The 17420-nt window shown below is 39.3% G+C and overlaps 1 protein-coding gene across 6 annotated transcripts in view; it reads left to right on the top strand.

The window, feature by feature from the left end:
• Positions 1-17420, top strand: part of sgcd (sarcoglycan, delta (dystrophin-associated glycoprotein)) — a 483273-nt gene that overhangs the window by 297108 nt on the left and 168745 nt on the right. Inside the window, exon 1 of one of the 6 annotated variants that reach the window (XM_048543421.2) lies at positions 269-379. The exons of 3 other annotated variants lie outside the window; for them this stretch is intronic. The gene's annotated coding sequence lies outside the window, so the exon portion shown is untranslated. Of the gene's footprint in view, positions 1-268; positions 380-3579; positions 3601-17316; positions 17348-17420 lie in introns of those variants that run through there. 2 more of the 6 variants (XM_048543426.2, XM_048543423.2) reach the window with 2 other exon arrangements.

The raw sequence follows: 17420 nt of genomic DNA, 5'->3' as shown, positions 1-17420 counted from the left end.
AAAAAGAGTGATTTTACTTTGAGTATAAAAGAGAGTTTTAATCAATTCTGGGTGCCTTCACTTGCTATCCTCTCGGAAGACGACCAGAAAGCTAGGTAAATAATATTGTCAGGCCTGAGTAGAGTTTAGTCGTGGAATGATTTCTCAGTCAGCAGTTGCTTATGCTATACACAGGATTCTGAAAATTCTTCAGGCCTGTGGTTGCACTTGGCTCGGGATGAACTGTTGGAAAATTTTGAGTCTGCCTGCCAGTCCAACCTAGCCCAACCCAGTACAGTACAGTACAGCCCAGCCCACATGCTGTTGTTGGTTAAACACTTCACTGTTAGATATTCCTGACACACCCAGGCTGTCTCTTGACAGATTAAAAGACAGAAAGGTAAGGTACAAACAAATCCTCTTACTTTACACGTCCTGCTCCTTGTTAATCCTTTTGTTGGATTGCCTTTATTTCTGCTTGTGTGTTGCTTTGCTCCTGTTGCAACAACTTAAAAGATTTGGTCTGCTTCCAATTAGTGACTTTATAACATGTTAAAATAGTGGACAGTATACGGCTGAGAAGCAACAGCTGTCAGGAAGAATCAACAATGAAAGCGTAGATATAGAAAATAACTTCAGAACTTCTTGTTGCCATCGAGTTGTTCTAAAATTAGATGGCTTCTCAACAATTTTCAGCTTTTAAAGAGGCCCTTCAGGAGGGGCTAGTTTGTTTTGAAGGGGAGAAAATTCAACTCGCTTTGGGGCGGCTTGTAGCTGTGCCTGGTTTTAATTTTTTTCTGAGACTCTGGAGTGAGACATAAAGGAAGGCACTGTTCTGCTTTTCATTATACTGTGCAAGATGATTTCTCTGTAAGAATAAACAACTTCCACCCACAATCCATGATATAAATGTTTCATATAAAAATCCTTGCATAAATATGCATAGTTGCGATGACCATTTTAAAAAAAATCTTGCTTGCGAACATTTTCACGCTTGTGAAGGCACCATCGAGACTTGCATAACCTTCTATATTTTGTATCTGAATACCTTAACTCACGACTTATTGGTTATCATTATGTAGTACAGCACTAGCTGAAACTCTTAATGGTATGCCCACAATATTATCAACCTGTTCTATCATTTTTACACTAGTGAAATGCCATTTAGCCCTGTTATTTATTAAAATTAAGTTAAATTTATGTTTAATATATCTGCCTTTCTCCCTTGGGGAAGGTCTGCCTCCAATCCCATATTCAGTGACTCATACACAGAGGGCAAATGTTGTATCGTCTCTGGATGCTAATTATTAATCCTAGTCGACTTTCTCTCCTTAGGGTATTCATGTTATCGCAGAAAATAACTAATTTACTTGCATATATTAAATGTAATTTGTCAGTCTCAGATTTATACATTCATATAAGCTTATAATTTCTTTTCATATTTGTGTCTAACCTATTTTTCATTAGAAATGTACACTCTAGCCAGTTCATAGGTATAGCGCACTGAGATTCTGAAAACAAAACGTTTCAGAATCTTTCAACTTGTTGATGTCCTAATGTCAGTGAGAGGAAATAGCAAGTATCAGAGAGATAAACTTTTGTTCCAGATTTTTTTTCTCTCTTCCTACTAGTAGCTATGTACTTTATTGTGCGTATTACTTTCCTCTTATATTAATGATTCAGATTAAATGTTAGGGGAGGGGCAATATGAAAAGGCTTCGTCACACATGCAGCCCGTGTTAGCCACAGGATTCTGAAAAATGCTGTGAGCTTGCCTCCACCAGAGTGTTTTGCCTGTTATAGCAATACACACATTTCATTCCAAAACTTGAGAAATTTAACATGGATATTGTAGTATTAAAAATTGAAAATACATTTATTATATCTGGCTATAGGGTATAAACAAATATAGTCTCTGGCACATAATTATCTGAGCTAATATTAAGTTGTCAGTTATAACAGAGGAATATACTTCCAGTAGAGTGACATGCTTCAAGTGATCTGAGGTAAGATAGAATACGAAACGTTTATACCCTTAGGTATAGTATAATGTATTGCTGATATCACAAGCATGCTTCTTAAAGGTTGTGACATATTGATCATGAGATATAAAAAAAGCAGAGCATGCTCAGTTACATTAATTTATTTTATTTGTTGCCTTAAACTGATTTTTTTTGCACCATAACACATTAAAACTGTAAGATGTTAAAAATGTAACAAGAGGAACGGAGTATCTGAGTCCTCAATGATTATTGGGACCAAAACTTTACCTCCCTAACCAATGGGACCTAAGATTTGAAATAGAAACAAAGCAGAGATTGAGGATCGTTAGTTAGAGTATGTGAAATCAGTATTAAATAAGGCACAGAAAGAGAAATAGCAAAATTGAATTCAGAGAGAGAGAAACAAGAGAAGAAATACATGTTTGACATTGTAAAAATGACAACAACTATTGACAACAAGCAAAAATGAGATTGAGGACTTTAAAAATTGTTTCCATTTGAGACCACAGTGGTGATTAATATTGAATTGATATTTATCGTGTCATTAAAAAGATATTTACCAGTGGAATTTAATATACCTCAAGAACACACTAGGTGGTCAAAGTCACCAAGTTATAGTCCGACAGGCTTATTTGAGATCCAAGCTTTCCTAGTGCTGCTCCTTTTGTCAGGTGAAGTCTTGATGAAGGACCAGTGCTCCAAAACTCGTGTTTTCAAATAAACCTGTTGAACTATAACCTGGCGTTGTCTGACTTCTGACTTTGTCCACCCTAGTGCAACATCGGCATCTCCACACCATGCTGGCAGGCGGGGATTGGCACTGTATTACAGGGCAAGAAGGTGTAGGCTGGAAAAACTGTTTTTTTAATCCTCCCCGTTAAGTCCTGGGGAAAATGCAAGGATTGCCTTTCCACCTGGAGGCCAGTTCCTGTCCTTAAGGAGAAAAGAAATGATTTATCAACAGCAGAGTGAGTTGGCATGGCATATCAATAGACAACAAATAACCTTTGGGTAGTAAAGATGGAGTTCCTCCCACTCGGGCACCCTTTGTTCGTTGGAGAGCAATGGACCAGTGGCAATGGACACTCATTTAAAAATACACTCCATCACCCTTAAAACTGACCCATCCCCTTTCTTCTGTTTGCCAGGACATGTTTGATTGATCCTTGTAAGGCCCCTGTACTTACCTGGATTCCAGGATTCCATTAGCTGCTTCATGTTGTCTCAGTGGTGCTGTTCATACTGACCTTCTGCTTGACTGCCAGAGCTTGGAGGTGGAACATATCCGCCTTTTGCAGGACCTTAGTGCTAACCAAACCAATGCCCGATTGGTTTTTAATCATCGGGGCACTTTGAAGCGTCTGTGGTGGGTTTCTTACCATTTCTGCAGCCAGCGATCAGATTCAGCCCAATTTCTTAATCAACAGGCTTAACTTCTAGAGAATAATTAAGATCTGAATTTAACAAGTTCTTGAAAATTTCAGGGAGGCTAAGGGTTGATTTTTTTTGTTGCAGCATCCAATACTAGCATCCTGAGCTAGCATAGAGTGGCCTCAGAAGACATTTTGGAGGAGATAGCCAATGAAGAGGTGGCCTCCAAAAGACATATCCAGTTAAAGTCAGTGGTTGCGCTTCATAGCAGGGAATGGGTCAGATTTAGGGAGCGGGCAACCCAACAGAAAGTTGGGTGCTACAGTTTGTTGAGAAAGTGGATTTTATGATAATGTAACAGTGATAGCAGCACTTGTATTGCCACTTGTGTGGCAAAAGCAATAAAGAAAGGAAGCTCTTCTTAAAATTCATGCTGGCCATTCCAGAGTAGCAAATTGTAGAGGCTGTGCACAGTGATCTCTGTGCCAGCCAAAACTTCCAAAGTAATTGACTTTGGAGAATAAATATATTTGATCAGAGTACACTATTATCAAGGTGGGTAGAAGCTAGCAGACTTGATACTTTCATCGCTGAAAGCATTCCAGATCCTAACTGTGTAAAAAGGTTTTTACTCATGTCATCGTTGCTTCTTTTATTAATCATCAATGAATAAATTGGTTTCCTCTGATTCTTAGTTCTTCCACCAACAGGAATGTGTTTCCCTTATTTGCTCTGTCTAGGCACCTCTTGTTTTAAGCACCTCTAACCAATCATACTTTTAATATTAGTTTTAACAACCCTAGATTCTCCAATCTATCAATATAACTCAAATTCCTTACCCATGTGACTATTCTGATGCATCATTTTTGCACACTCTGTGCATTCAAATTGTCCCTCAAGTGTGGTGCTCAGAACTAGTTTCCACACTCCAGCTCAGAGCTCACAAAGCTGGACAATTTGCACACACCAATCCACATTAAAAGCATGCAGAGATACATCTGTTCTGCATTAGTGCGATATATGGCATCACAGACAATACTTATGGAATTGGATAAGCACCTGAAATAAAGAGCAAGAGCTTCAAGATGTTCAGTTTGCACTCTGACGAGATTTCTCTTTGCAAAATATGATCAAAAAATTGCACCATTTAGTTCCTTAGGGTTCTTGTATGCAAGTGGAACTAAGTGTTTCCAAAAGGATACCGTGATTGCCCTCCGACTACATAGGCATGTTACCATATGTATTTATATGGATTACAATGGAGATTGGTGAGGTACACTCTTTGGCATGCCACTGACAGGCTCATGATTATGTCTTATATGAAGATTGTACTTTGTTGTAAACAATAAGGAGAAAGTATTGCTCTCAACCTCCTTTATAGGTGAGGCTGCTGTACAGTAGCTTAGTCAATCTAAAAAAATGAAGTTTTAATCAGTACTGATGCTATCACCATTCTTCACCTTGTACTACAATTGGTAGTGTTAGATCAGGGACAATGGAAATTTTGGCAGTGTAAATTGTAATCCCCTGCCCTGTCCCTTAAATACTTGACCTTGTTTGATGTAGATGAAGGTTGCATCCTTGTAAGACAATGCAAAACTTTTTTACGATGCTGAGTGTTGGTGTAGCTGGGTCTAGAATAAGACAGTTAGTATCTGAAAGAGTTAACCAATGTCACAAGATAGGTTTTCACCTATCAGGTCATGAAGGACTGTTCCTGGAAGAAACTAGTCAGAATTGTGTAATGTGTCTTAGCAAGATCTGCTTCTGATCCCTTGCCTGTTACAAATGCTTTGACAAAGTTTTAGTATCTGCAATGTGAACTTACTGTTCAGCTGAACCTGATGTATGCAGAGATAATCATGTATCATAGACATAATGTCACCATCTACTAAGTAATATGTAATACTGGCATCAAGATTGAACTCATCTCCTGCCTAAGACCTCCTGTGAACACCCATTCCTATATGGTGATAGTAGCCTGGACTAATACAAGCAAGTAGAATTGGTGCTGGCAAATGCACCCAAGAAATGTTAGATGATATTTGACATCATAAGATGGTAACAACAGGGATGATCTTGCCAATTATAAGATTGGGAATTGCCTAATACATAGGCTATTATTATCACTAGAACTCCAACAGGTCTTCAGTTGGTCTATAAAAGCTCTTTTCTGATTCAAGCCAAATGGCAAATAAACTCCAATTTTATTGCAATAGATGTCCAAACAGGTTTCTCTATTCTGGCATATGAACTTGTACATAGTGGTGCTCTTGCCTTTCATCTTTGTGCCTCAATGGTCAGGACTAATGTCACCATAAATGAACCGCAAAACAAACATAAATCTGAATGCCTCATATACACACCAAACCAAATACTGTCCAGTGTTTTGAGCCTGGACATTGCTGAAATGAATTAGATAAAAATCACAACTCTTCCATGAAATAATTGAGTTTGAGGTTCATTGTTTTAAGGGGCATTTGGTAGCTTTTCCTCTGCTCCTGATCTGATTGTACTTGATGGAGACAGGATGATATTTGTAAAAGTATTCCATTTCCTAGCAACATGATCCACAATCAGGACCATCATAAAACAAAATTCTCCAAGTCTCTAGATATAGTAAGAACTGAAGGAGCTGAGTAGAAACGTAATATTTTTTATTTTGAACTTGTCGAATAATAGTTCATCGTGACGCTACGAGTGAGAATAGATTATGAATGTCTAAACAGTGTAAAATCCACATTCCAGGATTTCTGCCTATACAAAGGTTTTTGTTGCAATTGACATTAGTTAAATTCAGTTTGTGTGTGTTAATTTACTGCTTCTGGGAAATGTAGATTAGACTTAAAATATTTGTGTGGAACAATGATGATTTGGTTAGTAGTGGGGTCTGGACATTTGATTGGTAGTTAATTGAACTGGTCAATGCCTAGAAATGCAAGGCTCAGAGGATAAACCCTCAGATTCTTTTGTGACTAAAGTCACTGGGAAGTAGGTACATAATATATAAAAAAAGAAAAACTGTTGGGACTGTTCAATATAGTAGAAAGCATCTGTGGAGCACAATAGAGTCAACATTCCAAGTCACGATCATAACTCAAAATACATAGTTTACAGTCACAGCCTGAATGCTGATAATCCAAAGAGAGAAAAACAAAATACTACAGCTGCTGGCAAATCAAAGAGCAACTTTAGGGATAAAAGAAAGTTAATTAAAAGAAGATAATATATTTGGAAAGTTCTCCACCAAAGCTTAAACTTGATCCTTTTCAGACTGAGAGCTGGTTGGTCTGGGCAAACAACAAATCTTATAACCGTAGTGCCAGTTCCGGGTTTAACACCTGCCCCTCTGAACTGAGCAATTAAAACAGTGATTCAGACTGAAGGTTTGACCAGAAAACTCTCCCTTCCTCACCCATAAGGAGGAAAAAAATAAATCACAGGAAGTAATCTCCTCTTATCTTGAATCCTCGTGCTGCATTTCAGATAAAGGAGATAACACAGGCCATGTTAGAATGGTTGGTATGTGGAAGAATGCATGTGGAGGAACATTCTGCAAAACAACTTGAGGAACTGAAACAGAAGTTGCTGGAAAAGCTCAGCAGGTCAGCCCCCACAAGAAGGGTCATCAGACCCAAAACATTAACCCTGATTTTTCTTCACAGATGCTGCTAGACATGCTGAGCTTTTCCAGTAACATCTGTTTTTGTTCTTGATATACAGTATCCACAATCCTTTCAGTTTTTAACTTGAGGAACTAATTGCTGTATTCCTGTGTGTGTATATATATATATATATATATATATATAAAAGTTACAGTTGTGTGTTCCAAGGACACCCCAGAACATAGTCTGCATTTAAAGATCCAGCCAGCGCTATCAGAAGATGGGTTCAAACTGAAGAGAGCAGCATCCAGGTGGAACAATAGAGGGTCATCCACTTAGCTAACATTAACCACCTGCCTGCCCAGTTTAGGCTCCAAAATGCATTTTAGTTGCATTTGAGAGAGAATTCTGTGGTGTAATGCAAATGAATTGCAGCCAAATATTACTCGTGGAAAATTATTATGGATGGAATCTTATAGGAGCCTGAACGTTAGGCTTAAGGCATCATTTGTGTTGGATTCACTAGAGGTGCTGAAAGGCCTAACTGAATATCAGGAGCAACTCATTGCATCTTTTACACATCTGCCAAGCAGAAAGATGAATTCCTCACTATACAACAGTGAGTTGATAATGAAGGCTCACTCACTCTGAGCCTTCCTGGAGACTTACAGGATCTCTAGCTTTGTTTAGCTTGCTGTTTGTCATTTTTGCCTTCAGCGAGAGATAACAGGCTCAGAATGCTGCTGCATTGTTGGGCCATTCAGCGCAGACACAAAGTCAGGAGGTTTGTCACAGTTGTCAGCAATTCTCAGCTGAGACAAGGCGGATAGCCTTCAGTCAGGGTCTCCTAGCATAGTAAGTCAAGGGCACCTTCTAACACCAGTCCAGGGGCTTGGACACAGTCAGTCAGCCTCTCGGGGTGGTCAGAGTAAGAATGCTCTTCATGTAAGAAGTGTGGAACGGCCTATCACTTCCTGACTTTCCTGACTCCTCCTCCTTCCCTGCAGTGGGCTAGCTTGGCCTGGAATGAGAGAGAAATAGATTTTTAAAAGAGGGGAAAGTGGGTGTGTGATGACATTATGGTTTTAAGAGCTGTGTTCTATCCTGGTTTCTTTCAGAGAAAGATTGGGGAACAGGTAATGAGCAGTCTGTTAGAAGATAAACAAGTTGTGAGGCCTTGGTTTCTTTCTAGTTGGAACAATAAAAGCAGCCTGAATGGGTGTGATCAAGCTATCACAGATCCGTGATTTTTTTTAGCTTTCAGACGTTATTGCTGGGTTCTCAGCAGGGTTAGAAGGCGGCAAATCTCTCCTGGCTGCTACACTGTGTCAGGTTTTCTCTCAGATTATCTTCTGATGTTCTTTCTTCCTAGACTGGAAAACTGCATGTGAGAGAATCTGTTTTCTAAAGTTGCCTTTTTCAAAGGGTGTATTTATGGGATATTACTATATTGGAAAAGTTACTGTCAGTAGTAAAATAATTTATTATTCTGTTAAGTTTTACAATAGACTTAAATTATTCCAAGTTCCTTTTTCCTTTATTGTGTTTTAACTACTGTGTTTGAATAAAATGTGTTTTGCTTTACTTTGAGTAGCTTGACCAATTGAATTGCATCTGGAACACAGCACCTCACATTTACCTTCTAGTCTAGGCCACCTTCTTAATATATATTGAGGGGGTCTGGTCTGGTCCATAACAGGAGGCACAGCTGTTAATTTTGTTGCAGGCTGGGAGCAAGTGAGTAGGCAGCACTGTGCCAATGCAGGGCCAATCTTGTCGGGCTGTGGTCAGTGACAGTGAGTGAGTGCAGTTGTTGCAGATATGAGTGAGAGTGGTAAAGCATGAGATGTGTTGGCTTGTGGTGCAATAGCAGAGAAAGAGTGAGTATAAGGTATTGTGGAGAAGATGATGGCAATTACTCTGGTGGAGTAGAAGTGTTCATTGATCTTATTCACACTGCTGGGCATTCAACCAGATGGCCAAGACTGCACTTACCCATATGGGGACCAGGGTGTCATGGCCTACTCAGCTGCACCTGAGGTAGAGGGTTCCCCATCTCTACACCAATTTAATCACCGATACATCTGTATCCCTGCCTGGAAAGTCCATGACAAATGTCAGAAGCTGTGCAGTGCAGCTCCAGGTTAACAGTGCTTGATGGAATGCACAATGGCCTTCTAAGCATGGTGCCAACACCGGCAATGCCAGTTCATTTTGGGACGTACCGGCAGTAGTGAGTTGTTCTGGGGAAGGTGTGTGGTACGATAGGACTAGAATTAGGTGTGATAGACAACGTAAGGTTGGGACAGAAATTCAATGAGGCAAGTTTGGATAAGATCAGGTGAGAAAACTTGCCAGGCCTTGCAGACTAAAAGCTTCCAATAAACACGATGCAACTGGCACTTTGCCTTAAATACCTAAAATTCAGCCCTGTGTAATAGTGGAAGTGTTAGGGTGAGGATCCATTGATCAGAATTTCTCCACTGGTCATTGTTATTCCTCATAGCCTTCCAAACTGAAATAGAAGGTGGCATAGCTAGGATGATAATAATGAGTGAGTTTGAGTCAGAGTGAGCTGGAAATACAGGAATTATTTGATGTAAATTATACTGCAGATTTGTACTGTATTGTCCATAAATATTTAAAAGGCATGTATAAATGGGATTTGAAGGTGAATTCAACCTTTGAGTTACTTGAATGAATTTAAAATCTTTAGTTTCAGTTTAATAACAGTACTGATGTCTATAATTACTTCTATTACATCACATTTCAATATTAAAATCTAATTGTTGGAAAAGGTGCCTAAATTCCAGATTAAAGATCAGCACATCATAATCCTCTCACAAATTTTACTGAATTGAATGATGATAATGCACCAAGTACTGTATAAATTACCAGCCCCAGAAGTCATTACGGACACTAAAGCTACAAATGACTTAGACAGTCCTTGAGCAACAGTAAGGTAAACAAATGTGCATTTCTATATGTGAAGTTAGCTCATTACCCGTGTCAAACACCACCCCACAGCTGAGGCATCAGGCATTGTAACGTATTCCCACATCATTACCATCAGCTATCTTGGATATGCTTTTGAAGTACTTAAGGGAAAATTATTTCCAAATCTGTGGTTTTTGCTTACAGTCTCTTCTGCATCTACAGCTGAGGCATGGAGCTCAGTGAGTGAAGAAATGTGGGTGTGATCGTGCATGCTGCTAGTTTCTAAAAATGTAGATACAATAACTATCTTTCTAATACTAGCTGCACAAAGTAGTTCTTCTGACTCAGATCAAACTACAGGAATGCCATTCAGGTGTTGTACAGGTGAAATATCAGTTAACCATTACTCAGCATTATATAAAGGTCATTTCTATTGTAAGCAATTGCTATTGCTGTATGTCATCGGAGATTTTCTTAACATGAAGGCACAAGCGACCAATTTATCAAAGAACCCCAAAAGTGTGTAAGAAGGCCATTTGGTCTATCGAGTCCACAACAACTCTGAAGATCATCCCATCCAAATTCAACCTCCCAACCTATCCTTGTAACCTTGCATTTTCCAAGGCTAATCTGCCTAGCCTACACATCCCTGGACACGATGGGCAATTTAGCATGACCAATCTACGTAACCTGCACATTTTTGGACTGTGAGAGGAAACTGGAGCACCCGAAGGAAAGCCACACATACATGGGGAGAATGTGTAAACTCCACACAGAGTCACCCAAGGCTGGGATCAGGCCCAGGTTCCCCCGTGCTGTGAGGCAGCAGTGCTAACCACTGAGCCTCTGTGCCACCATGTCATGCTTGTACAAACACAGAGGATCTAAATTGAGTTTAAAAGTAAAGTACATGAGGATGTTGGGTGCTGGGGCATCTAGAGTTGCAACATAGGGGACAGAAGTAAATTAGGTAGGAAATAAATCACTGGAAACCAAGGAAGAGCGTATGCAAACAGAACTATAAGAAAAACTGATCCGTTGTTTGCAGAAACGTGAGTAAATTGGGAAAAAAACATGATCTAGAAAACTAGATAATTCAAACTTGTGAATGCAATGGTGGATTACAGCCTCCAATAAAAGCGAAATACTCTAGATGCCAGAGATCTGAAATAAAAATGGAATGTGTTACAGAAACACATCAGGTAATGCAGCATATGTGGAGAGTGAAGCAGAGTTCATTTATCCTGTCCCATAGAAAATATTGTCTCAACGTCCTGGACTTTGTTGGAAAATGTGGATTGGCAACTTTGGAGATGAGGTTCTGATGCTCTGATTAATCTGGGGAGCCATGCATCACTGTCTGGATAGTGTGCCCCACAATCTGAGTATGCTGTGCTCTGCATAATTAGAACAAGCAACAAAAGGATATGATGGACTCCCTGAGCCAGGAGAGCGGCAGTAGTCTTCTGAGGACGAAGATGAGGACATTGAGTAGGAGAAACCTCACCTTCAGCATGTTAGAACGCTGCAGCATCAGCTGCCACAAGCCAGACAAGACTTAATTGTTGACTGTAAATTTGTTAATTGAAAGGCAAGCAGTCTTGTGTATTCACAGAGATAAATTCAGCTTATATGCTCCTGAGATGTTGCTTGGCCTGCTGTGTTCATCCAGCTTCCAACTTGGTTATCTTAAATTCAGCTTATGCTTGTTTGTTTATTGTTTCCTTTTGCTGTTGCTGAATAAGAGCAAATGTTTTGAACCATTTGAAGAATTTCTGGTATGATATAGTCCACCAGTGGACAATTAGACAATGTTGAGCTACAATGACATGAGGGAAAGGTAGCGCTCCTTCGACAGAGTCCTAAGATAAGATGAGGCAAAGGGCAATTATGATGTATAGTGTGTTCCTTCAACGGCAAAAGATTTAAGAATGTGTACTTTTATTTGCAATGAAGTATCACTGTACAACTTATGTGCCCTGAAATGCATTTGTTTTCTTGTTACTCATCATAACTTATACAGTAGATCGTAACTCCTGGCGGATAGTGCATGACCTTAGGTATGTGACTGGGCTTTAAAGCTGGTATCAATGTTAAGAAATCCTGCTAGTAATGATCAGTACTTCTGTCTGTGGTCAGGCAGGCAAGTTATGAATGGGATAGCAAAGAGACAAGGGTAATGAAGTGATCTCTGGAAAATAGTGTGAGAAATCTCACTAGGCTTCATGGAGAGAAACCCTCCATAAAATTCAACTAAATGAATACTTAGCTGATACAGGCCATTGTTTCATTTGCAGCAGTTAAGTTTATTTGTTTTGCAAGCTGAAAACAGCTGTTTTTTCCTTTGATTGAAGCAGTATCCAGTTTTTCATTTTCATCCCATGATCCAAAAATTAAAGAAGAAAGGTCAGTTGCAGGTAACCAACCAATTAATAGAAATAGGACTGAGAGAAAAAGAGGGAAGGCTCATTGAGAAAATAAACTCGGAGCTGGCATGGAGGGAAATTATTAGAGAAACTAAGCGAATGATGCAACTTTAAAGCTACGTCGTGGTGGAACCTTAGAGGACATTTGGCCAGGTGGGCTGATGGAAGTGAGAGATGCAGTGTAAGATGATTGATCTTAAATTTTAGTGGCAAAAAAGACCATGCACACCTCACAGTAGGGTAAGGTAGGGAAAGAAGGCAAATCACAAGGACTGTGGTAGAAAAAATAATCCAGTGGCTATCTTTGCATTATCCTTGTATGTTCTGATGTGGAATTAGCAGGCAAAAGCGGGAACTCAATGTTGCCTTCAGTGGTCCAGCTGAACAATGAATGGTTCAACAAATTGCTCACCATATCCATTCAAAGCATGCGCTCCTCAAAGATGAGGAACTCATCAGAGGGAATGGCCAGGTAAAGAAGACATTAATGGTCTTGAAGTAATCAAGTCAGTATATGCAGAAATGTTGAGATGAATGGAGGGTCAAGGGTCAAGAATTTCATATGAGTAGTTGTAAGTGAATTGAGATCTCTTTACTTTTTGGAAACTATTACAAAAGAAAATGGGATTAGGTCGAGAAGGGGAAATGTAGTGGGAAGTGATACAAAGAGGATCTATCAGTGTTTGATAGGAAAGGAATAGTGAGACCATTACCATTGTTAAATAAAAACCTGACCACCAATTTTAATGTTAAGCTGGTATTGCAAAGACAGACAATAAAGCCTGCTTCAGAAATCTATACCTGGTAATTTTAACTTCTGGATCTCATTTATATTCAGTTGGCTCTATTTCTGTTCCATGTGGGAGGATCAGCAAGGGAAATTAGAATAATCTCAAGAAAGAAACAACTTGAATGTGGGTTTCAGCAGCAGGTGGGCTGTTACTGGGATGTCAATGGGTTGTGCTAAAATAGGAACACTGGCTGAACAGAGGGGACTACTTATACTGTCAGCTCCACGGAGCTAGGTAGGCAAGTTGGCTGATCAGCAATTGTTATTCATTTGTTTTTGGAATGAAGGCATCAGTGGAAAGACCAGGATTCATTCCCAATTCATAATTGGCCTTGAGAAAGCAGTGCTAACCAGATTTCTTCAATCGCTACACTCCATGAATATTATACATACATAAATGATGCTGGTAGGGAGACCGTTCCAAGTAAATGTGGTATTTGGAGAGTAACTTGCAATTTATATTGTTCGCATGCATTTGTTCTCCTTGTTCTTTCGATTGATAGAGGTCATTGATTTGAAAGTTGCCATGTAAAGAATGTTAGTGAATTGATGTAATGCATCTTGTAAATAGCACACAAGGCTGCTACTTTGTACAGGGATTGGAGGAAGTAACTATTTAAGTCTCAGGTTGGGGTACTGTTTAAAGTGGCTACACTGTCTTGAATGGTATCAATGTTCTTGAGTGTTCTTGGAGGTGCAATCAAGCAGCAAGTGGGAGTGTTTAAGCTCTTGACTGGTGTCCTGAATAGAGTGAAAAAATTCTGGGAGTCTCGATATGTATTCTCATGGCAGAATTCCCAGCTTCTGGCCTGCTCTTATCGTTACAGTATTTATACGTCTGGCTCAGTTTATTTGCTGGTCAGTTGTAATCCCCAATCTGTTAATGGTGGGGGATTCAGAGATGATACTAACATTAAATATGAAGTGGCGATGTCTACTTTCTCTCTTATTTGAGATGGTGGTTGTCTAAAACTTTTGTGATGTGACTATTAGTTGCCACTTACTAACTCATCCTTGATATAGTCCATATCGCCAAGATACGGACCACTACAATGTTTGACAATAGTAAAGAACACTGACCACTGTGCAGTCTTCAGTGAACATTCTCATTTCTGACCTTAAGTTGGAAGCAAGGTCATTGATGAAGCTGCTGAGGATTGTTAGTCTGGGACACTACACTGGGGAACTCCTGCAGCGATGTGCTAAGGATGAGATGATTGATTTCCAAAAACCACAACCCTTTTCCCTTTTGCCAGGCATAACTCCAATAAATGGTGAGTTGTGCGCCGGATTACTATTGGTTTGTGTTTAACTAGAACATCTTGAAAGGACACTCAGTGAAATGTTGCCTCAATATCAGGGATAATTATTCTCCTCTCACTTCAGTTTAGTGGGAATGAAGTGAAGCAAGAGACCAAGCTTAGGTACAGACGCTGTAGGAAAGAGCATCTTGGAAACTGTGGGGGAAGCCAGAAAAGGATGCTAATTCAGAGCTAAAGTAGGGAAAAGCCTGCTGGTAACTTGATTGATTGTTTGGATGAGGATGAAGAAGCTGCTGTAACAGTCGGGGATGTAAGCAGCTTTGGCTTGCTGGCAGAACTCTGTATCAGGAAGTTGGCAGTTCAAATTTAATTCAAAGATCTTAGTACACAAAATGAGTTGATATTTCAGTACAGTACTGGAAATAAGATGATAAAGGGAGCCACCCATCTTGCCTTCACAGGTGGTTGTCAAAGATCTGTAGATAGCAAAAACTGCAGATGCTGGATTCAGAGTCAATACAGTGTGGAGCTGGAGAAACAATGTAGATCAGGCGGCATGGGAGGAGCAGGAGAGTCGATATTTCTGGTCTGGACCCTTTATCAGGACTCCTGATGAAGGGTCCAGACCCAAAATATCAACCCTCACTCCTGTGATGCTGCCTGTTCTGCTGTGTTCCTCCAGCTCCACACTGGATTGACTTGACTTCAAAAGATCCATTAGCAGATTTGAAGAAAAGCAGGGGTGTTTACCCCAGTATTCTAATCAATATTCATCCCTCAGCCAATACTACTAAAACAAATTGTCTGATTATTAACTGATTTCCGTTTATGGGATGATATAAGGTTAAATTCATTGTCCTGCTGGCTGTTTCATAACGATATTTCACAGGTAGTTAAATACACAGGACATTTTGATGTCATGAAAGACACCACATAAATGAGAGTTTTGGTACAAGAGCTAAGTTTCAAGAGTATGAAATATATTGTTTTGTAACTTCGTTCAGAATGCCAAATTATGAGACAACTAGATTTTCTTGGAATTTGTTAGTAATGATAATCTAACAGTTTCTATGAAGGGCAGCCAATATACAATGCTAGTTTTACACCTAGATAACAATTTAAAAATCTATGCCTATATATCTGTGTCCTCAGACACTAGACAGGAGATATTGCAAACCAACCCCAAAATGTTGACTGTCGCTGAGCTGCCCAGAATATTCCAACTTGCAAAATTCGTCATTAAGGAGCATTTAAATTTTGGAAAAATAAGGCTAATACAATTCAATTCAAAAAAGAAAAAAGATAGTCGTTGCTATTTCAGGATTTCCCAAAGGAATTTACAAACAATCTGTTTCCTTTCTGAAGTGTAGTTAGTATTGTTGTGTAGACTAATGTATAAAGGCTGACAAATGATGCATATTTCTACTTTTACCTATTTCTGCAGTAAAATTGGCAATGATGGCATATTGCAGTTTAATTCCAAAGGACATTGGTGCTGTAACAAACTCATGAAGGACTCTTACTTTAGCAGACTATAAAGGCAGCGAGGAGACCAAATAATTAACAAAGCTGATGGATTCAGTCCTATTACGTTTGTCAGAAATACTGGTGGAATAATGCAATAATGTGAGCTCTAGAAATATTCTACTCTGTGTGCATCCCACTCAATATTACTGGCTCAGAAAAGAACAGTGTAGCTCAGAGTTTCTTTCAACAATGTATTCCAACCTAAGCTATTTTTATCCCACAGATCTGAATTCCAACATGCTTCCTCACTGAGGCAAAATTCCTCATGTTAACTTAAACATGAATCCAGGCTCTGTTCTAGTTAGCGGGAGTTCTAACTAATAAGGGACAGATTGGGTACTCTTCAATGCCTAGAAATTGAATGAATATATCTAAAACGCAAATGTTCATTCATGAATATCATTACTATTATTTTAATCACAAAGGAAATACAAGGTTGATACTGTCAGCATCATTTTTGAGCAGGCTATATTGCAAGATATGTTTTGGAACAGCTAAATGGTAAGGATCATTGTTGTTTAATGTTACTTTGCAAAGGTTAGAATTGGCTCCCCAGTGGTTTACTAGTTTTTGTGGAAGTGGCAATCTATGGCTGGGAGAGACCACTATGTAGAAGAGCTGGCAGATTAAATGATAAGAAATGAAGCAACAAAGAGGAAATGGAGGTTGGGTGGGGCGATGACGGAGAAGATATGGGGAAATAGAGTGGAACCAGTTCTGTTACACTAAATATAAAAGTGCTGTGTAACTTGATGTGAATTAATCTGCAGAATGCTTCCAGTCGAGGTACACAATGTGTGAATAATTGAAAGTCAATTGACTGAAAAAAAGTCATTGAACACTTTGAGTTTCAATGGAATGATTATTATTTAATCTCCTTATAAGTGTAATTTTGTTGCTTTTAATGTTATTTCTTCCCTTGATCTGTTTTAAGAAGTTGATTTTGATCCCAAATTAATGTATAAGGAGGAGGAGCAGTGCCCTTGCAATACGATGCTCCAGAAATTCCACTGCCTAGTTGTTTCAGTAACATAGATCAGAGTTGTATGTTATGATGCAATCCCCACAACCTGACCAGGCTCCTCAAACTAACGCTTATTCATTTATCTGGTACTCTGCCCTTTCACCCAACCACATACCACCTTCACCCACCTAACACCCTATCCATCTACCACCAATTTGCCATCCTAACCCCACACTTGCATAGCCACCCTTTAAACATAGCTGTTGAAGTAACTGCTGGATGCTTAAACATGGAATATCTTGCACTTGCCACTGAAAGAGGGGATATGATTGTTACTGATGGCTGGAATGGTTCCTAGACAGGTCTCTGCTGTTTTGCAACAGGAATTTCTACAGTCAAAGTCATCTAACTATAAATAAACCTTTTTCTGTCCAAACAGAGTCGGAAGCCTCCATTTGGAATCTCTGGGTCATCATCACTAGGGTAAATTAAGCCTGCCTCTCAACAGTCTGATCCCAACTTGTCTTTTCAATTAGTGGGTCAAAAATCTGACACT

This window comes from Stegostoma tigrinum, chromosome 13 (assembly GCF_030684315.1).
Source record: "Stegostoma tigrinum isolate sSteTig4 chromosome 13, sSteTig4.hap1, whole genome shotgun sequence".
Classification (NCBI taxonomy): Eukaryota; Metazoa; Chordata; class Chondrichthyes; order Orectolobiformes; family Stegostomatidae; genus Stegostoma; species Stegostoma tigrinum.
The sequence above is the reverse complement of the archived record's forward strand: the minus strand, read 5'-3'. Positions and strand labels throughout refer to the sequence as shown.